This window comes from Moschus berezovskii, chromosome 6 (genome assembly GCF_049115385.1).
Source record: "Moschus berezovskii isolate FMDL1 chromosome 6, NW_MosBer_1.0, whole genome shotgun sequence".
Classification (NCBI taxonomy): Eukaryota; Metazoa; Chordata; class Mammalia; order Artiodactyla; family Moschidae; genus Moschus; species Moschus berezovskii.
In genome coordinates, this window is record NC_142465.1 from 40,006,141 (window position 1) to 40,023,351 (window position 17,211).

At 38.5% G+C, this 17,211-nt stretch overlaps 1 protein-coding gene across 1 annotated transcript in view; it reads left to right on the plus strand.

The window, feature by feature from the left end:
• Positions 1 to 17,211, plus strand: part of NELL2 (neural EGFL like 2) — a 400,566-nt gene that overhangs the window by 260,591 nt on the left and 122,764 nt on the right. The window lies entirely within an intron of this gene.

The following is a 17,211-nucleotide window of genomic DNA, read 5'->3' on the forward strand; positions in this document are numbered from 1 at the left end:
GTTTGTGGCAGAGGAAATAGAAATTTAAAGAATAAGAACAAATTAATCTCTGCACATCTACCTTCCTGTTCCCAAAATAAATCTGTAATTAACATCATATTATACATTTCCTAACATTCAGGTACTCAGAAATATGTATAGCTAAGGATTTCTGTCTCCTCTTATAGAGAATTTATTTCTCATAGATTTCCAAACACGATACCATCATTTTGTTTTTCCTAGCTCTGGGACTTTTAAAAATAATAATTTTGATTTAGTGGCTTAGTCCATTCAAGCTGTTATAACAAAAACACAGACTGGGTGGCTTAAATAACAAACATTTATTTACAGTTCTGGAGACTTCCTAGTTCAAGATCAGGGTACTGGCAAGTTCATTGTTTGGTGCCAATCTGCTTCCTGATTTATAAATGACAGTCTTCTCCTTGTGTCCTCAGATGCTAGAAGGGGCATGAGAGTTTTCTGGAGTCTCTCTTATAAGAGCATTCGTCCTATTCATTAGGGCTCCATCGTCATGATCTAATCACCCCCTAAAGTCCTACTTCCAAATACCATCACTTTGGAATTTAGACTTCAACAAATGAGTTTTGGGAAGATCCAGGTTTCCAGTCCATAACATTCAGTTTATCATTTTGTCTTGATTGAGGGTGGATAATGCAGAGGACAGATTAGAAGATGGAAGCAGAACTGGCCAGTGGAAAATTAAGTCACAGCCCACTTGGTCAATCTGCCATCATGGCCCAGGAGGCTACTTGAGCCAGCTGTTCTTGGGTAACTTGCAAGTATTTCCCATTTTGCCTTCTGGCCATCCTCCTTTTGTCCCAGTTTGTCTGTCTTAAAGGAACATTCTGAATGAGCAAATGGATTTTGTCATTCAATTGAAGATACATGGAATACGTTCAAGTAGCACTAAAAGAGGGAGGTTTTAAATATACTTACTTGCCAGTTGTATTAGATATGAGCCCCCAGAAAAAGGAGGGGAGGAAAGGCTGTGATGAGGGGGTCTCTGGGTATAATTAGAGGAGGGAAGAGTAAAATCTGCGAATACCAAGAGCACATGTTTTCCCCAGAGCAGGACATTGTTGATTGTAATTAAAACACACTTGCCGTCAGGGTGAAGATTGCTACAAGTTACCTGTTAAAAAAATTGATGCTGCAAAAGAATGAAAGAATGCAGGATGATTAAATTGGAGAGGGAAGAATGGAAATAAAGCTCACACTGAGGAAGAAGGGCAAGAAGCCAAGAGGTAAGAAGGCAGGTAGTGAAACCAGAAGGGAGGGAAGAGAAAGTTAGGAACAGGATCCAGTCGCACTAGTTATTCAGCTGTTCACCTGTTTTTGAGGTATGATTTCTGTTCACATTCAAACAATTCAAATCAGATTCTTTGAATCTGATTGGGATCCCGGAAGCAAAAAGGACTGAGGATCCACGAAGGGTGAAAGGGGAAGGGAAGAGCTTGTTGAAGAGGGACATATGCTATTCAGTTCTGTTCAGTCGCTCAGTTGTGTCCCAACTGTTTGTGAGCCCATGGACAGCAGCACACCAGGCCTCCCTGTTCATCACCAAACCTGGAGTTTACTCAAACTCATGTCTATTGAGTCGGTGATGCCATCCAACTATCTCATCCTCTGTCGTCCCCTTCTCCTCCTAACTTCAATCTTTCCCAGCATCAGGGTCTTTTCCAATGAGTTGGTTCTTTGCATCAGGTGGCCAAAGTATTGGAGTTACAGCTTCAGCCTCAGTCCTTCCAATGAATATTTAGGACCAGTTTCCTTTAGGATGGACTGGTTCAATCTCCTTTCAGTCCAAGGGATTCTCAAGAGTCTTCTCCAACACCAGTTCAAAAGCATCAATTCTTCTGCGCTCAGCTTTCTTTATAGTCCAACTCTCACATCCATACATGACTACTGGAAAAACCATAGCCTTGACTAGATGGACCTTTGTTGGCAAAGTAATGTCTCTGCTTTTTAATATACTGTCTAGGTTGGTCATAACTTTCCTTCCAAGGAGTAAGCATCTTTTAATTTCATGGCTGCAGTCACCATCTACAGTGATTTTGGAGCCCCCCAAAATAAATTCAGCCACTGTTCCCACTGTTTCCCCATCTATTTGCCATGAAGTGATGGGACCAGATGCCATGATCCTAGTTTTCTGAATGTTGAACTGTTTCCCCATCTATTTACCGTGAAGTGATGGAACCAGATGCCATGATCTTAGTTTTCTGAATGTTGAGTTTTCAGACCACTTTTTTACTCTCCTCTTTCACTTTCATCAAGAGGCCCTTTAGTTCTTCACTTTCTGCCATAAAGAGTGGTGTCATTTGCATATCTGAGGTTATTGATATTTCTCCTGGCAATCTTGATTCCCGCTTGTGCTTCATCCAGCCCAGTGTTTCTCATGATGTCCTCTGCATGTAAGTACAATATAAAGCCTTGATATACTCCTTTTCCTATTTGGAGCCAGTCTGTTGTTCCATGTCCAGGTCTAACTGTTGCTTCCTGACCTGAATATACTATTTGGGGAATATGAATGATGGAGTGGCAGGTTAAAATCTTTCTCCAACTCCTCTGCACACTTTCAGAGATTCTTAGGAATAAGAGCTCCCTTCTGTGAGAAACAGTGAGAGAAGAATTGCTACATTTGAAGGAAACTCATCAAGTGAAAGTGAGTGATTCAGAATGAGGTTTTGAATGAAAGCCATTTCAAATTCTTGAAAAGAATATAATATAAAAAGAAGAGGCACTCTAACCATATTATCATGAGAGAAAATCCTTTTTGGATTTTAAGAAATGGTTTCTAAATGACAGAAAAAAGATTTTGCTATACTGCTGAGTTGATTCCTGCCTCTTAAGAACTAAAAAAACATGGGCATAATTAATTGACAACTTCCTCTCTGTCTTCTCTCTATACCTAGTACATACAAATTATATGCATTCATACATACAAATATATACACACACTCATAAAAAATATATTCATACATATACCCCACACATATAAAGAAATACACTTATGTGTATTATTTTATGGGCAAACCACAGCTATAAATATTTTGGAAACAGGTATTCTGCCTTATTCATCTTACAGCAATTACAACTCTTACTTAAGCATATTATAACTTTCTTGTAATATCAGTAAACATTATTGCAATGAGAAATACTAAAAGATATAAAAAGATATTAGCTCCAGCATGTCAAAGGTAGCTATATACTATGAAGCACAGAGTACACAGAAAAGCGTGAAATAAAAGTGTATCAAAAATACTTTTATATATATGTATCCTATGTTTCATCAAGTATACTGAAGAAAAAAATATATATATGTAAAATCCTTTGGAATCTAAAAGACTCTTATATCTTGTATTTTGCTGTAGTAAAGACTCAAATAACTTTCTCTAAGATGAATTTTATAATGAAGCTCATTTTAAAAATTAAGCTTACAAGTGAAAAGGTCAATGGTTTTCCTTTGTCCCATAGTCCCAACACTTTAGTATTTGAGGATCATTTTACTTTCTGTACGTTGGACGATAAAAGGTCGGAATATTATGTTTGATCCCAGTATGGAAATCTGAGATCATCTTGAAAAACATTGGGAAGGCTTGTTTAGGTTGTTGCGGTTGGTTGTTTTTTCTTAGATAATTTTGTATTTCAAAAGTCCCCTTTTATGTTGCATTTTTTGAAATACTTTTTCCGATTCAGTTGGTTGAATATCCTCTCTATTCTTACTATTTTTTGTGGGCATTAAAGCAGAGCAGGCCTTAGAACTTTAAATGAAAGAATGGATCACATGGTGTTAGGTAGGGATGATCTTTTTCTCCATTAGAAGTTTTCCCTAGCTTAGTGAATGTCTTTCTTTTCTTTCAAATAAATCTTAACAGATGGAGGAAAAAAATGCCTCTTTCCTAATTTAGAGGCAGCACTGATATTAAAATGTACGAACATCAAGCTTGAACCTTTGTCTTGGTGAAATTAAGCATCATGATCTCTTAAGCAATACATAGGTACTGCTCTAAATGATAAATCCCAAGCATGTTACATGGCTTTGGAATGAGTAAAATGTAAAGTACCTAATGTGAAGTACTCTGAGAAATTGAAAAGATTGATTTTGTATTGATTGAAGCCAAATATTTATTTTAATATTTGAATCCATGTTTACCAAACACCTAAAATATGTCAGATGTTGTGGCAAGAACAGAGGATTCAAAGATCTGTTGTAAAAAATTTGCTATCTCAGGGAGTTTACTGATTCATGGGGGATGGGTAAAAGAATTATCAAAGAAAAATCCCTGACAGTGTGATAAGGGCTAAGCTCATGCTAATTTATGAAACATTTTCCTGCACTGGATTGTTTTGTCCATTACCTCAGTTAACTCTGAAGGGCATCAGTTCAGTTCAGTCGCTCAGTCATGTCCGACTCTCCGCGACCCCATGAATCACAGCACGCCAGGCCTCCCTGTCCATCACCAACTCCCGGAGGTCACTCAAACTCATGTCCACAGAGTCGGTGATGCCATCCAGCCATCTCATTCTCTGTCGTCCCCTTCTCCTCCCACCCCCAACTTTTCCCAGCATCAGAGTCTTTTCCAGTGAGTCAACTCGTCGCATGAGGTGGCCAAAGTATTGCAGTTTCAGCTTTAGCATCAGTCCTTCCAGTGAACACCCAGGATCGATCTCCTTTAGAATGGACTGGTTGGATCTCCTTGCAGTCCAAGGGACTCTCAAGAGTCTTCTCCAACACCACAGTTCAAAAGCATCAATTCTTCGGCGATCAGCCTTCTTCACAGTCCAACTCTCACATCCATACATGACGACGGGAAAAACCATAGCCTTGACTAGATGGACCTTTGTTGGCAAAGTAATGTCTCTGCTTTTTAATATACTATCAAGGTTGGTCATAACTTTCCTTCCAAGGAATACAGATCCACAATCCCCTATCTACAGTTCTGAACTCCAGAATGTCACAGAGAGCTCTGGACATTGATTGTTTTTATTTTTTAACTCATTTAGCAGCAGAATTGATCTCATGCCTGTTATTTTCTCTTCTTTATCCAATTTGATATGAAGAGTCATACGTTTACTACAGAAATATTTGAATACTGAGTACTAACCCAGATCCTGCTGGAGATTTTACTTGTACTGTTGTTAGGTCCATTTAACAGAGGGGGAAACTGTGATGTAAAGAGATTAAGATCTGACAACTGGTATAAACCAGAACTAGGATCTGAACTGAGGTAACCTGACTTCAAAGTCCTTACTCTTAATACTACTACTGTGGCTTTTAAATGCTGTGATGTAATTAAGCATGTCCTAAGGGGCTCAAATACATTAGACTGATAATGTTTTAAGAAAGGTTTTCTGAAGAAGGAAGTTTTGTTTGATCTGAGTGGGAGGTGAGTAGGAGAGTTAGACGAAGAAAGTGGGGAAGAGCCTTTGAGACAAAGAACCCGGATGCCTGTGTGAAACATATAGGGATTGGCTGGTATGATCTTTGGCTGTTAGTAGAATCTCAATCGATGTCATCATTAATAAATGGGTGCCATGGGGGAGTTGTAAATGATGCAGTTTGGTGACAGCAAAGTGTCATAATGAAAGTCTTGATGAGTAAGTGGTGTCTTGATGGCTAGGGACAAGGTTGAGAACTGCCAAGGAAGTAGAATCTGGATGAACTGGCCCTTGGATGTTGTGGTTGGATGGAAAGGCAGAGAGGTCTGTGGGTGTGTGCTATGTCACTTCAGTGTGACTCTATGGACTGCAGCCTGCCAGGCTTCTCTGTTTCTCCAGGCAAAAATACAGGAGTGGGTCACCATGCCCTCCTCTAGGGGATCTTCCCAACCCAGGGATCAAACCTGTGTGTCTTAAGTCTACCTGCTTTGACAGGTGGATTCTTTACCACTAGTACCACCTGGAAGCCCCAGAGAGGACTATGGTGACTCCTAGATTCCCAGTTTGAGAGGAAGAAAGACCTAGGGGATACATTTAGCTACAGATTCACCTGTGGGTGGGAAATCTGAGGATGTTCTTTGCTGATGACCTGGACGTTTTCTGTGAAGTTGTTGGGAAGGTTATGTGCCAGGAGTAAGGGAGTGAGGATGGGGCAGGTATTTTAAGAGAAAGCAGCATGGCCCTTGAGGGGAATGGAAAAGAAAGCAGGAAATGGGCAGAATTGTCACTGCAGAATACATGCCTCGAATATTTTGCACTAGCAGGTCACTGAATGTTTTGCGTGTTAGAGACGTACTTTATAGTGATTGATTAACTCCTTAACAAATACTCGCAGGAGATCAGTGATGTGCCAGTCATTATGTTGGATGTTGGGGCAATTGATGGGTTAGACCCAAGACTTTAGCATCTAGGGGTTATCTGTGAGACAGATTTTGGTTGGGGAATGTTTTCTTGGTTTCTTGTCACCATCAGTAGAGTAAATTCAAACTTCTAATATTATCTGTGCTTTTATATTTGACTTCTTAATTCTATTTTCTTCTTTTCCATAAAAACCAAATCAAACCAAACTAAAACGAGAACAAAAATAATAAAATCCCTAAAATTAAGATGCTTTCTCAGTTCTATTCATCTCACCACCATCTTCCTGATCATCCAGATTTGAAACCTAAGCTATTTTTAATGCCTTTATTCCTCGTGGCTCAAAAATGGATTCACTGTGGGGTGCATTAGTTCTATGTCTAACCCTGCCCTGCTCCCTGCATCACTGGGTTCATTTTATTGTAGGCCCTCTTTCAACACAGTTTCATTCCACAAGAGTATAGGAACTGGGACATATAAAATGAATGACACAATTGCTGCCTCAAAGGGACTTGAATCTTATGATCTGGAGGCTTGACTTTCCAGCTCTTCTTTCTGTGTCCTGGCAGTACTTCCTTATGCTGTACCTGTGCATCACCCAAGGTGGTGCTTCTTCCCCGTCCACTACCCCTCCTCCTCTTCCTCTTCTGTACCCCTTTGTTTCAACTCTCAGTGTTGCACAGACACTTTTTTTTCAACTCTCAGTAATAATCTAACACCAATTTAAAAGGAGAAGAATAAAAGGAAGAAAGAGGGATTAAGGAGAGAGAGGGAGGCTGGCTTGCTAACATAGGACTCCTCCCTGTGTCAAGGAAAGTTATTCTCTCCTCAACAGCATACTGCTATTAATTTCCCTAGAATCAGCTCTAATTTTGTGATCCCACTTTGTGTGGTACAGGGGAAGCGGGTATTTATTGTCCACCTGATAAAATCATGCGGTTTTCCTGGCCCTGTTCACACTGTCCTTCCCTCTCCCCTGTCAGTCATCACCCACAGCGGCTCGGTCTCTCCAGGCCCTACTGTACCTCATCGCGTGTCTTTTGCACCCGTGCTCTGTCCATGTGGAATGTTCCTTTCCATGTTTATTCTTTTCCTGACTCACTTGTTTGGCCTGTTTGCTACATGACATTTCCCCAGAATTATGGGAATACCTCTCAGTTGTTCCTCGTCTCTTCCTCTTTAAACCTTTTGAGATCTCTGTTTATGGGTTGTAGTTTTTTGAAACACTGAAGGCAAATCGTGGTCTTATCACCTCCCAGCTATATGACATTGGCAAGGAAATGTCCTTGCTCTGAGAAAGCTCTAATTCCTATTTGTAAAATAGAAATAACCACAGTACCAATCTGAAAAGATTTTTGTGAAGACTGAAGGGGATAATGCATATAAAACACTTAATGTAATGCTTTAGAGTATGCAGTAAGCACTTAGAAATTAACTATTGTCATTATTACTATTATTTCTCTTACAGCACTAATCAATAGCTGCAGTATATCATAGTTATTATCTCTTCATATCATCAATCCTGTAATAGTTCAAAAGTTTCTTGAGGTCACAAATCCTAGTTTGATGCATCTTTGCCTCTTCTGGAGCACTAGACTCACATAGCAGAAGCTTCATAAATGTGTGTTGAAAGAACAAATGAAAATCACCTGGTTGATGCTTAAAAGTATTTTATTGCCCTACATTGTGTTCAGACAAAGCTTACTTCATGAAACACAAAATAGGGCAAAGTAAGATTTTGCCATTAAAACTGAATTTTAATTTCTTTGTGAAATTACTGTAAGGGTAAAGAGGAAATTTGTGCTTTGGATGTTAAGATTCTTGATCAAATAAGAATTAGGCAAGAAGTCTGAACATAGAGTGAAAAGACTAGAAGAAAGTCAACCAAGCATGTCAAAGGAAGGAAATCTAACAAATTCCTAGTTGCCGAACAAACTGAAGAATAACAAGAAGTCAGTATTGAATTGGTGTGGTCAGTGAACAGGAAACTTGAGTACTGAACAAGAAATGCCTGGGTGTAAAAATGAGTTTTAGTGGGTTTGTTACAGCTGTAGGCATTGAGCAGGCTGAAAGTATAATTTCTTGTAGCTACTTGAGTAGTGTTAAAAGTAAAAGTCGATTTCTGTTAAAATGACCTTGTAATAAATAGACATTTCTCTCTAATAAAATTGAATAAGTAATGTAACTATAAGAAACAAAATGAATAGCTCTGGGTAGGTTTGATAGAGGCATTTTCCCTTAATGTAACTACTGAAAGTTGTTTCAGTGGCATTTTAGAAAACAGAAGAATGTCCAGAATGTAATTGATTTCAGAAAAGATTATGAAGAAAGCAAATTCTGTAAGACATTTAGGTTTTCTCCAAATAATTGAAATAGAAAAGAGAGGACATTATCTTTAGTTGTCCATTTGCTAATAAAGACAAAATGAATTTTCCCACTGAACTAGGTAATGAGATGAGAGGGTAACTAATATCCGTTGAGTGTCTATTCTTTGCCAGTGTGTTTACCTTCATCATTTAAGTTTATTCTTTGCAACAGTTCCCTATCGTAGGTCTTAATTTTCTCATTTTAAACTTAGAAAAATCGGCTAACTTTCTCACGGCCACTGAGAACTTTGAATAAAATGGCTTCTCAAACTAAGCCTGTAAAGCATATGTATCATGTTGCCTCCCTGCTATTGCTTATTATAATAGTACATAATTTTCTCATATTTCTGTCAATGTATGTATGGCAAAACCAACCAATATATTATTGTAAAGTAATTAGCCTCCAATAAAAAAATATTAAAAAAAGAGTGTGAAATAAGAAAAAATAAATGAAAGTTGCAAGATTTCCCACCTGAAAAAAAAAATTTTTTTTCTGATATTTCTACTTTGTCCTTCAAATGTAATTAGGGTCCCCTTACAGAACAGTTGATGGGGGACATTTTAAACTGATAAAGGGAAATAATCTTTAATCATTAGGACAGATGTTTTGATTTCAGAGATTTGTCTTGCTGGTGTCATTGAGCACTATGTCTTCACATACCAGATCACTAAATATTTGTGGAGGGGGAGAAAGAAAGGAGAAGAGAGAAGGAAGTGCTTCAAGTTCTTTCCAATAGGCCCCCAAATTATCTAAAAATCGTTGAGTTGTAATAGACACCTTCTTTATATTCAGTTTGTACTCACTTTGAAAAGACCTGCCATTGAATAATTATCTTGTGAATGTACTAAGGAGCTATGTGTGCATGCTAAGTTGCTTCAGTCAAGTTTAACTCTTTGCAGCCCTATGGACTGTAGCCTACTAGACTTTTCTGTCCATGGGATCCTTTAGGTAGGAATACTGGAGTGGGTTGCCATGCCCTCCTCCAGGGGATCTTCCCGACCCAGGCATCGAACCCATATCTCCTGCATCTCCTGCATTGCAGGGGAATTCTTTACCACTGAGCCAACAGGAAAGCCAAGGAGCTATGGTCAAATCCAAAGAGTTATGTTTGAGAAACAGAGATGGCATGTATTATCTGGGGACTCATCATTGTTGCCATTCTTTTGAGAGAAAAATAAGAGATCTCAGTTGCAGACCCATGGGCTGTCATGTTCTGATGCTCTTTACAGGTCAGAGCACATTGACTTTGGTGGGGACACATATGATTGAAATTCATGGATGAGCTTCTGCAAATCTCCTTGATACTTTCAGGCAAGCAATATGGTTTCCAGAAATGTAAGAGGACAATAACCACGCAGTTTCAATCTAACCACATAGTTTGATGATGTTATTAAGAGCTCTGTGGGCTTCCCTGCTGCAAGACTTATCCAGTCTTAAGCCTGATGGAGCTTCTTCCCAGGTTTCTAATAATCAGATCATAGTAAAGGCCTGAGGCTGGTTGTCACTAGATTCAGAGCCACATCTTGCCACATTCAAAGAGAGAATATACTCGTTTTGAATTTGTAGTCTAGAAAACACTTGATTCAAAGAGAGTGAAGCAGTTTTCTTTGTGGAATTTGCACCTGTATATTGTGATAGCTGCTGTTTTCCCAGCATTTCTGGATTTAGACAAGAGAGTAGAAGATGAAGCATAGGTAATATAATTCTTGTGACTGGAGAAATCTATCAGAGGAAAAGAAAGATTCTCTGAGAGTATTGGGCCAGTTATAAAGCTATGAAGATATATTACATTCTGTTAACAGAAGAGTGGAATTTACTGTGTAAAGATGTCAGCCAAAAGATCTGGTATATTACAGGGATATAAACCAGAATTATCCAGAAGCAAAGGATGACATTGCCAAAGCCTAACTGACTCTTGGACATTGGAGATATCTGTTTGCCAAACTGCATTAAGGTTGAACTTCCAAAGACTTAATTTGAGGAAAACAGTGCTGGAGTCCAGGTTCTATGCGGCAGTTACTTTGTTTTTTAAACATTTGTACTTGACCAAATTGCTATTTTCCTTTTTTTTTTTTTTTTCGCAAATGTCTCTCAACTGAGTGAAAATGTGAATTTTAGTATGAGCTGAAATCACCTCAGTGCTTTGTCCTATGGAGTTCTAGAATTTTTAATAAGGCTCCTATAGGGTTCAAAGCACTAGAAAATACAATAAAGAGATCAACAACCTCAGATGTGCAGATGATATCACTCTAATGGCAGAAAGTGAAGAGGAACTAGAGCTTCTTGTTGAGGATGAAAGAGGAGAGTGAAAAAGCTGGCTTTAAACTCAACATTAGAAAAATTAAGACCATGGCATCCGGTCACTTCATGGCAAATAGATGGGGAAAAAGTGGAAGCAATGCCAGATTTTATTTTCTTGGGCTCCAGAATCACTGTGGACAGTGACTGCAGCCATGAAATTAAGATGCTTGCTCCTTGGAAGGAAAGCTATGATGAACATAGACAGCATATTAAAAAGCAGAGACATCACTTTGCTGACAAAGGTCCATATAATCAAAGCTATGGTTTTTCCTGTAGTCATATACAAATGTAACAGTTGGACTGTAAAGAAAATTGAGTGCCGGAGAATTGTTGCTTTTGAACTGTGGTGCTGAAGACTCTTGAGAGTCCCTTGAATGGCAAGGAGATCAAACCAGTCAATCCTAAATGAAATCAACCCTGAATATTCTTTGGAAGGACTGATGCTGAACTGAAAATCCAATACTTTGGCCCCCTGATAGAGCAGACTCATTGGAAAAGACCTGATGCTGGGAAAGATTGAAGGCAGGAGAAGGAGACAAGAGAGAATGAAGATAGCATCACCGACTCCATGGACATGAGTTTGAGCAAACTCTGGAAGGTAGTGAAATTCAGGGAAACCTGGCATGCTGCATTCCAGTGTGTCACGAAGAGTTGGACGCTACTTAGCAACTGAACAGCAGTAACAGCTTCCTAATCACTAAGCATTGCTGCTGTTGCTGCTGCTGCTAAGTCACTTCAGTCGTGTCTGTGTGACCCCATAGACGGAAGCCCACCAGGCTCCCCCGTCCCTGGGATTCTCCAGGCAAGAACACTGGAGTGGGTTGCCATTTCCTTCTCCAATGTGTGAAAGTGAAAAGGGAAAGTGAAGTCGCTCAGTCATGTCTGACTCATAGTGACCCCATGGACTGCAGCCTACTAAGCATTAGAAGACTTATAATGTATAAACATTCAAACTTTCTGGATAATTACATTGAAGATCACTAGAGTAAAAAAGTAGATCAGGGAAGACTTATCATGAAATGTCAGGAGGCTCTATTGCATAGCAATCAGTAGACTACTTTCTGGAGTCAGATGTCCTGATTCACAGCTCTAACAGTTATCAGCCATGTGATCTCAGGCAAGATAGGTAACATCTACAAGCCAAGTTTAACTTTCTGAAAAATAATAATGTTTCCTTGTGAATATTAGGATTAAATGAAGTGGTTTTTGTTACAAAGTGTGTAGTATGTAGTAAGCACTGAATTAGAGATACAATTATTACAAAGCATTGAAGTTCATTCAACCTTGTAAGAGGCTCAAGATTCCAAAAAGAAAAAAGCAAATATGTAAGTGCTGTTTTAATTTAGAATCTGTGTCTTCCCCTCACACACATAAAAAATATGTGTCAAATGCTCCCTTCTGCATAAAGTCATTCTTGTATTCCCACTTACCCAACTAGAAATGACTTTCTCCCTTGATCTCAACAACATTTTTAAACAGAGATTAGCATTTCTCGTAATGAAGCCATTTCTCATAATGGCTTTTATGTTTTTGTCTAATCTCCCCAACTAAATTATAAGCTCTGTGAGGGTAACTACTACTTATAGTCATATTTTTAATCCCAGGAAAATCCTAATACAAATAGACATTGAAAAGTTGTATTTAATTGAATTGTAGATATATTTAAATTACTTTCAGTCCTATTATCTGTAGTATTTGCATTGTGTATCATAGTGAATTTCTCAGATAGAACATGTGCTATGTGTATTGTATGTCTGTGTTGAAATCACACTGAGAAAAGCTATGTGAATTTTAGAATGGCCATCTCATCTCTAGATAGTATATTCATTCTGGAAACAGCTCCATATGAACACCAATTTTAAAATTCAATTTGAATCCAACTATATGTTATTATTACTGATGATCTGTTGGGTGTTGAGTCTTAAAATGATTTTAGATACATTAATTTACACAGGTTAGTGAAAAGAAAGTGTTTTTATTATATGTAACATCTACATTTAGGTAAATTCAGGTGTGTATATTATTACTTTATTTTCATAAATGAATTTTACTGTGCTGACCTTTATCACTGGTATAAAATCTGTTTCACATGTATGTGAAGATGCAGAGCAAGCAAATTATGGCATTCAAGAGAAATCTTTGCCAGCTATCACTATAAGATTATCTGTTCTATATAGAATGTACTGTAATAATTGACACCCATATTACTATTTTTTAAGAAATGTTAAATGATGGAGTTTTCCTTCAATATTTCTTTCTTTTTTCCATTTTACTAAGTTTAAAATGCATAGATACAAAAATGATTATATTTTGATTAAAATTATTATACGCTAATATTTTTAGTGACAAGAAAAAGAAAAGGGTGCATTTGGTTTCAATCCCAGCTATTGTTTGAACTGTCATGTCACATGAACAATGACATTTTATCTGAGAATATGAAGATAGCATTGAATCTGATGGATTGAATATTCTGAACATCATACCTGAAATGTCTGCATTTCACTATATGTGAAATAAAACTTATAATTCATTCATACTTACATCCTGACATGCTTTTCTCAAACACTGGTATGTAACATTGATTTAAATTCTGTCATAATATTTCCCTCTTTATTTTATCTATTATATGTTTAAAATGTTGGAGGAAGTTTTAAAAATGGATAGGCTGACTGGTGGGTTGGTGGTTGAGTCCTTAGGGATATATTAGTCAGGGAAAAAATTGACATTTGACCAAAACTGGATATGGCACAGCAATCATTAACTATTTATTGAGATAACCTCATAGGATATTTGCTCCTTGCTTCATTCACATTCTCTTTGGAAAGAGTTGTCAAATTAAAGTTATTTCTTCTGTGAGATTTCAGGAAAGGCATTTTAAAAAACCTTTCTTAAGATCACAGTTTAGTTGAAATTGTATGACCAACTTTAAGTTGTGTGAAAAAAATTAAAGTGATGATGAAAAGGAATCAATATTTGTTTTCAAAGTGTGTCTTGCTATCTTAATAAACTTTGAAATATTGCAAACCAAATAGAACACCATGATAGAAAAATCAGTAAAAAACAAACAAACAAACAGCTTAGGTTTCAGTAGCTTTCCATTTGATATCTAGTCTCCAGTTGAATGGGGCTTCCCAGATGGCTCAGTGGTAAAGAATCCACCTGCCAGCATAGGAGATAAAAGAGATAGGGGTTTGATCCCTGAATTGGGAAGATTCTCTGGAGAGGGAATGGCTAACTATTCCAATATTCTTGCCTGGAGAATCCCATGGACAGAGGAGCCTGGTGGGCTTTAGCCCATGGGGCCACAGAGTCAGATACAACTGATGAGCACACACACACACACCACAGTTGAATGGATTGGGTTGATTTGAATGATAACAGCAGAGGAAGGGTATCCTAGCTTTCCTGATCTGGTCATTCATTCTTTCAATCATTTATCCAAAACACTATCTTTGAATACGAAAATGAAATATAAGGAAAAATGTAAAATTCTTCTCCTAAACTTCACAGTCCCAAGTGGTGCATGAAAATAGAGGACCAAGGAGAAGCAGACACTTATGATAAAATATATTAAGAGAGCCTTGTGCTAGGGAAAGCAGACAGAAGCCCCCAACTCTGCAGGAGGTAGGAGAAAGATATTTTCACAGAAAACATGTCATTTAACAGTGAAAGACTTTATTTTGGGGGGGCTCCAAAATCACTGCAGATGGTGACTGCAGCCATAAAATTAAAAGACATTTGCTCCTTGGAAGAAAAGCTATGACCAATCTAGACATGCATATTAAAAAGCAGAGACATTACTTTGCCAACAAAGGTCTGTCTAGTCAAAGCCATGGTTTTTTCAGTAGTCATGTATGGATGTGAGAGTTGAACCATAAAGAAAGCTGACCCCGAAGAACTGATGCTTTCGAACTGTGGTGTTGGAGAAGACTCTTGAGAGTCCCTTGGACTGCAAGGAGATCCAACCCATCAATCCAAAAGGAAATCAGTCCTGAATATTCATTGGAAGGACTGATACTGAAGTCGAAACTCCAATACTTTTGCTACCTGATGCAAAGAACCGACTCATTGGGAAAGAACCTGGTGCTGAGAAAGATTGAAGGTAGGAGGAGAAGGAGATGACAGAGGGTGAGATGGTTGGATGGCATCACCGACGTGATGGACACGAGTTTGAGTAAGCTCCGATAGTTGTTGATGGACAGGGAAGCCTGGCATGCTGCGCTCTGTGGGGTTGCAAAGAGTCAGTCACAACTGAGTGACTGAACCAAATTTAAAAGGACTAAGAATTTTCCAGGAGAATGGGGCAGTCACTGAAGGCCGAGAGAATAACGTTTGTACCGGTGTGCACTAGTCCATTTGAAAACTGGAGAACCGTCTTCACTCTTGAGTTGCTTAGGACCCACTTGTTCATTTCGGTGGATACTGTGAGTGGAGGACAACAGGGGAAACCAGGTCCCGGGTTGTGCAGTTATTTACAGTGTTGAACATGACCACACTGGATGTTCGGCTAAATCTTGTTAGGCCCTTCCTCTACCCGGTGGGTACCATCTAATTAAGAGGACAAGCAAGGCAGGGATAAAAACAGCATCAAATCAATCAGCAGCTGTCTGTAAAGGGCCCATAGCTATCCATATAGAGATTTATAGATTAACTGCAGCTCTTTGAATTGCACTGGAAAGAAAATTGGCAGCAGCTGCAAACTACACAGTGCGGATTTATTTTGCTGTAGGCAGCTGAATTCAGGTAGGGAGGCTGCCTGTTCTGGTCTCTCTGATATTTAATCGTGTCCAAGGGTAGCCCCAGTTAAGACACCCATTTGTAATCCAGCTGTTTTCTAGGCTACCATCAGTATGTGTACATTTATTAAAATCTCTAAAATATTCTGATTCTAAATAATAAAAGTGGAATTTTATATAATTGGGGAAAATTCAGCCAGGAATTTGTAGAATAAGGTATCTATTACTATAATTCTATAACCTTAGTGAGTGAAATCTCTCTGTCCTCTGAAAAGTTATTGGGAATAATCTTTATAAAGTTATTATAGAGCTATAGTTAAAGGTATCCAACTTTGTGCTTGTTTAACACAGGACATAGAATCATGAAAGTTAATCTTTTTTTTTTTTACTTTTTTAAATCTATTTTTTGTCTCTGCTTTTTATTTTATTTTATTCATTATTATTTTTTTATTTTTATTTATTTATTTAAATTTATTTATTTTAATTGGAGGCTAATTACTTTACAATATTGTATTGGTTTTGCCATACATTGACATGAATCTGCCCTGGGTGTACATGTGTTCCCCATCTTGAACCCCCCTCCCACCTCCCTTCCCATACCATCCCTCTGGTTCATCCCAGTGCACCAGCCCTGAGCATCCTGTATCATGCATCGAACCTGGACTGGCAATTCATTTCACATATGATAATATACATGTTTCAATGCCATTCTCCCAAATCATTCCACCCTCGCCCTCTCCCACAGAGTCCAAAAGACTGTTCTATACATCTGTGTCTCTTTTGCTGTCTCACATACAGGGTTATCATTACCATCTTTCTAAATTCCATATATATGCGTTAGTATACTGTATTGGTATTTTTCTTTCTGGCTTACTTCACTCTGTATAAAGGCTCCAGTTTCATCCACCTCATTAGAACTGATTCAAATGTATTCTTTTTAATGGCCTAGTAATACTCCATTGTGTATTTGTACCACAGCTTTCTTATCCATTCGTCTACAGATGGACATCTAGGTTGCTTCCATGTCCTGGCTATTATAAACAGTGCTGCAATGAACATTGGAGTACATGTGTTTCTTTCAATTCTGGTTTCCTCGGTGTGGGTGTTGCTGCTGCTGCTGCTGCTGCTAAGTCACTTCAGTCGTTAATGACTCTGTGTGACCCCATAGACTGCAGCCCACCAGGCTCCCCCGTCCTTGGGATTCTCCAGGCAAGAACACTGGAGTGGGTTGCCATTTCCTTCTCCAATGTATGAAAGTGAAAGTGAAGTCGCTCAGTCATGTCTGACTCGTAGTGACCCCATGGACTGCAGCCTACCAGGCTCCTCCGTCCGTGGGATTTTCTAGGCAAGAGTACTGGAGTGGCTTGCCATTGCCTTATCCATGGTGTGGGTGTTAACTGCATCTAATTCCCAGGGCTTCAATTCCATTATCCTGCAGGTCAGGATTCGTGAAGCAATACAGTCACACCTCCTTTCCTATCATCCTTTCCTTACCACAGGAAAAAGTTAG